Below are 5,702 nucleotides of genomic sequence, written 5' to 3' on the forward strand. Positions count from 1 at the left end.
TCTCGCCACCCTGACACTTGGGGGGAAGCAAGCACATGAGTTTGCTCAGGGGTGTCTGGGGCCGAGCTTTCTGGGGACGAGAGTTGACACAGCGGTGACGCACAGGGCCTCCCCACAGGCTCTTCTCCTCGCGTCCTCTCGGGGCTTTCCAGGAGGGACTGAGGCTCCTGAGGCGGCCGCCCAAGTGGGACGTCCCTGCCCTGTCCTGTTCACGGCAGCCCCTCGTCCTCAGGCCTCTGCCTGGCGACACCCATGAGCCCCAACCACCGCTCCATCTTCTCTCCCAAACCCCAGCTTCTCCTGAGCACCACGGGGCACCTCGCCTGGGAGACGCAGCGGGACAGCTGGGGGCACGGGCTGTAGGCAATAGGTTCACACCATGTGGTAACCTTATAGGAAAAACGTGAAGTTGGACCCCTATTTCACATGAAAACATAGATCAAGTATAGGTGAATTAAAGACCCGAACACAAAAGTCAAAACTCTATAGTGTTTAGGAAACCAGCAGTTAGCGTAATGGCTATGTCACTGGACTCCCACGTAGTCGACCGCGGTTCACATCCCAGACCCAGTGGATTAGAACTCACGCTGGGCGCGTGCATGTGCGTGCCCAAGATCCCGAGAGGAGAATGGAGGAGAAGGGACTGTGGTGTGACCATCCCCCCTGGGGGGTGATTTCTCGCTTTCTGTCTTTATGTCTCTCTCTCTGTCTGGCGAACGCATGTGCCCTATAGCAAAAACCTCTCAAAAAAATAAATAAATAACTATAGTGTTTAGAAGATAAAATAAGGAAATATCTTCATGACTTGACATAGGGAAGGAATAAAAAGCATAAACCTTTAAGGAAAAAAATGTTTGCCCCTTTAAGAACTTTTGAGCCAGCCCTGTAATCTGGTGATTAAAGCCAGATCGCACATGGCTGACCACAGTTCAGATCTCAGCCCCAGTGGCTTGACAAACATGCCGGGCATATGTGTGTGCACGTCCTGAATCCCAACAGGATGGAGAAAAGAGGGACAAGGGGTTGCAATGTGACCAGATCCCATCAAAGTGGTGCTTCTCCCTTCTCTCTTTCTCTCTGTCTCTCTTTCTCTCTGGCAATTAAAACAAAACAAGAAAAAGGCTGGACAAACTGAAAATCAACAGCCCATCTTAATCCATCAGAGAGCCAAGGTCACAAGGCGGACTTGGGCCATGAGAAGTGGAGAGACCTCTAAGGCTCAGACGTGAGCTACAAACCCCTGGGCCCCGTCTTAGCCCCTGCCCCCCCCACCCCTGGAACCTTTCATGAGTTTTACCTCCAGGGGCTCCAGCAGGTGAGGACCAGAGGAAGAGCCCCCCATGCTCCCACAGAGGTGAGGAGAGGAGAGCATAGTTGGGAAATGAGCCCAGAACATTGAACTGCATCTTCTCAACACACTCCCTTCTTTTTTCTCATTCTTTCATCACGTCATTTTGAACAGCTGAGTCTGACTAATTTTCCAACTCATCAATTTTCTCTTCCATTTTATCTAATGTGCTGCTGAAAATGAATCCATAACATTCTTAAATTTTGGTTATTGCATTTATATTTGTTTGTTCGGCGCTAGGCTTTTCATTTGGTTCTTTCAGTTCTGATAGGCCAGTTTTGATAGCTGTAGTCCCAGGGCACTTCTTAGTATTAATCTCCCTGGACATGATAAGCTTGGCTCGCTCCCAACCTGAGTTCTGCTACAATAGCCGTGGGCCCGTTTCTGTAGCCTCCCTTCGCGTCCCGATTTCTGTCTGTTTTGGTTTTGTTTTGCTGTCGTTGTTGGCTGGTTCTTGTTCATCTCTTCTCTGCTCCTGTGCCTGGCTACCTTTGATTTTGTTCTGAATATTGTATTTTACAACTTGTTTATAAAAATAATTAGATGCTTAAGATACCCTCCTTCAGAGAATATTTTTACCTGTTTCTTTTTTTTTTTTTTTTTGGAGAGATTTTCACTGTAGGGCGTGTGCGCTCGCCAGACAGAGAGAGACATAGAGACAGAAAGCGAGAAATCACCCCCCAGGGGGGATGGTCATGCCGCAATCCCTTCTCCTCCATTCTCCTCTCGGGATCTTGGGCACGCACGCACACGCACCCGGCGTGAGTTTTAAGCCACCGGGTCCGGGACACGAACCGCGGTCGACTACGTGGGAGTCCAGCGACATAGCCATTACACTAACTGCTGGTTCCCTTACCTGTTTCATTTAAGGGCATTATCAGTGAGCCAGCAGGTGGCATGGGCTTTAAGATGTGGGACTCCCACACGGCCAACAGTGGTTCAAGTCCTAGGCCTCACAGCTTGAAACTCACATTGGGCACATGTGTGTGCATGCCCCAAAATCCCAGGAGAATGGAGAAGGAATTCTGGCATGGCCACCCCCCAGGGAGTGATTTCTCACTGTTTCTCTCTGTCTCTCTCCAGTGAACGCATGTGCTCTATGACAAAAATTTAAAAGATAAAAGAGAAGAAAAAGAAAAAGGAAGCACGTTAGGCTCATGGTTGTCCTTTTTTTTTTTTTTTTTGAGAGGTTTTTGCTATAGGGCGCATGCGCTCGCCAGAGACAGAGAGAAACAGAGAGAAAGAAAGCGAGAAATCACCCCCCAGGGGGAATGGCCACACAGCAATCCCTTCTCCTCCATTCTCCTCTCAGGATCTTGGGCACGCACGCACACACGCCTGGCGTGAGTTCTAAGCCACCGGGTCCGAGATTCAAACCACAGTCGACTACGTGGGAGTCCAGCGACATAGCCATTACGCTAACTGCTGGTCCCTCATTTGTCCATTTTTATGGCTGGTGAGTTTGCCGGCCACCCTGATGTCTTCACACTTGTCCCCACCTACGCAAGGGCTGTTTCATGCTTGGTTCTGATGCAGCTCTTTGGAGTCCCCCAGAGCAGACCCCAGGACAAGAAGCTGGGCACAAGCATGGTGTCTGGGAGCTGGCCCAGGTAGCGTGGTGAGGCAGGGCGCTCTGTTCACGAAAGAACCCATGAGGACTGCAGTCTCGAGAAAGCTGCTGCTGTGGACGACCTGGCCTCACTCTCTCTGGGGACCTCTGGTCAACCAATGAACACACCTTGGAATTGTCCCGCTCAGTGGCAAGAAGCTGAGGTGCTTTACCTACAAATTCCTGTCCTTCACTGGTGAAAGTTTGCTCTGGAAGGTGCTAATCCTCCAGAATTTCCCACCCTGCCCAGAGGAAGCCCTCAGCAGAGACCGAGGTGCGCTCAAGCTCAGAAGCTCTCAGTGCTCAGGGAGCTGAACCCAGAAACTGCAGGTGACCTCAGGGGTGGGCTTAGGGGACAGGGGAGTGTTTGCTATGCCCCAGCCCAAGCTGAGAGATGGTCTACCAAGGTCCCCAGTCCTGAGTTCTGACTCCCATCCCCCTAGGGCTCTGTGACTTTCAGAAGGCAGCTCAGTGTCCCAGGCAGTTCAGACCTCCAGATCCTCCTGGACAAAGTGGCCACAGGTGCTGCACCCAGCTCTGGGCCCCAGTCCTCCCCGAGGCCATGGTGTGCAGCGCCGGACCCCAGGGGGCTGCCCTCTGATCCATGAACTCTGTACCCTGCAGTGACTCGGGCCCCGAAGGACCGAGTGCTGGAGTGTAGCCTGCCAGAGACTTCAGACAAGGCCGCCGCTGCTTTTTCTTTCACTGGGCTTCACTTGGGAGCCTTGTAGTTGCTGATCCTGGCCCTGGGAGCTGTGAGGGCACAGCCATAAAAGAGACAACACCCTCCCACGGAGAGGCTCGTAAGGGAGTGAAGATGAAAACCTAGGTACCAGCTGACTGCCTGAAGAAAGAACGGAGGGGTCAGCAGGTGGTACAGTGGGTAAGGCCGTGAACTCCCACATGGCTGCGTGGTTCAAGTCCCAGACCTGACAGCTTGCTTTCTCCTCTCTCTCTCTCTCCCCTCTTTCTCATGAGTATGCATACCCCATAGCATATTTTCAAATAATAATAATAATAAATAAAAGGAGGAAAAAAGAACAAACGAATGAAGGGGCCCAGCAGGTGGCGAGGTGGATAAGGCGCCTGGCCCTCATGCAGCCAGCCGCACAGTCGAGTCCAGACCTGCGGCTTGAGGGACATGCTGGGCGTGCGTGCCTGTGCTAAATCCCGAAAGGAGAAGAGAGGATTGCAGGGTGACCATCCCCAGCGGGAGGCAGGGAGTTTCTCGCTTGCCCTTTCTCTTTCTGTCACCTTCTGTCTGGCCCACGGGACACAGCGGGTGCCATTTTCCCAGGGTCACACGGCCCCCAGCTGGCGCTGCAGCCTTTCACGGTCCTGCTGACGCTGGTCCCCCACGGGGTGGGGAACCTGCCTGGCCCGTGCCACAGCCGGTTCTCGGGCAACGAGCAAGCCCACTGCTCACTGGCTGTGTCAGGACATGCTCCAGGTGTCCCCTGGCGCAGGTCACACCCACATCCGTGCTTGGCATTTTTTAAATACCAAACCTTTCCACTAAGCTTTCCTCACGCGTGCTTCCAGCTGCCCTCACTTCGCTGCAACCTGGCAGGTGCTTATGGGGTTCTAAGGCCCAGGCCCCCGGGATACCGACAGTTCAGGTTTGAACTAAATGCAACGCTGGGGCGTGTGCTTTGTGTGTTTTATAGAAAGAAGTCTCTAGCTATCGTAAGAGTCTCAAAGCGTGTAAAAGTACTGGGCACTCCAATCTAAGCAGCACTCCCCTCTCTCCACTTGGGGGTGGACACCCTGCTCCCCGGCTGGGGAAGTGCTCACGGATCAGATCGCGGGCCTACCTGCGGCACAGTGGTTAGCACAGTGCAGAGGAAGCGGGACTCCATGGCCCACCGGGGTGTGAGAGGCTTCAGCAATTGGGGTGCTCCCACGCCCAAGATCCTGACAGGATAGAGAAATGAAGAAAAAAGGACTGCAGTGTGTCCAGGCCCTGGTGGAGTGCTCACTCACCCTTTTGTGCCCTCTCTCTCTCTGTCTCTCTCTGTCTCTCTCTCCTTCTCATGCACATGTACCTTTTAGCATCAAAAAATGCAGATTCTGATTTGGGGGTTGAAGGCAGATGGAAATTCTGCATTTCTATTATCTGCGAGGGAATGCCAAGTCTCTGGACCACCGGCGGGGTGGTGAGCGCGTAAACCCATCCCTGCTCCCAGCAGCTCCCCCCTTCACCTAACTGCCTCGGAGGCTTCAATTCCCAGCTCAGTTACTTGCAGCCCAAAGTGTCCTCAGTGAGACCGCCCTCCAGAGAGGCCTGAGTATGGCAGGGAGGGGCTCCCGCCCCACACAGGAGACAGAGGCAGCCTGGGGTGGGCTCTGCGCTCCCTCTCAGTCCCAGGTACACCTCTCTGGTCCCCTGCCACCTCCTGCCACTGACCTACTGGAGGACTAGGCTCTCCCCAAGCTCATGGATGCCATCACCACAGCGCTGCCTGCTGGCCCCAGGGCACCAGGGAGCTCAGTGGATACCACCTCCATGAACTCAGGCCGGGCTCCTCCACAGCTCAGGGCCCCTCCTCAGCCTCCTGCCCTGGGAGGGGCGGGGCGGCCAGGCACAGGCTGGGAGCCCGATGAAAGGACTCCAGAGGCTCGGTAATCAAGATGAGTCATATTTTAATGCAACATTTAAAATCAAAATTAGTGATCAGATATAAAAGTTGCAGTAAGGCAGGGCCCGATTTCCTGCCGGTTGCCACCCCCCCTTTGGAAGGTGGG

This window comes from Tupaia chinensis, unplaced genomic scaffold, assembly GCF_000334495.1.
Source record: "Tupaia chinensis unplaced genomic scaffold, TupChi_1.0 Scaffold000221_1, whole genome shotgun sequence".
NCBI classification, from domain to species: domain Eukaryota; kingdom Metazoa; phylum Chordata; class Mammalia; order Scandentia; family Tupaiidae; genus Tupaia; species Tupaia belangeri.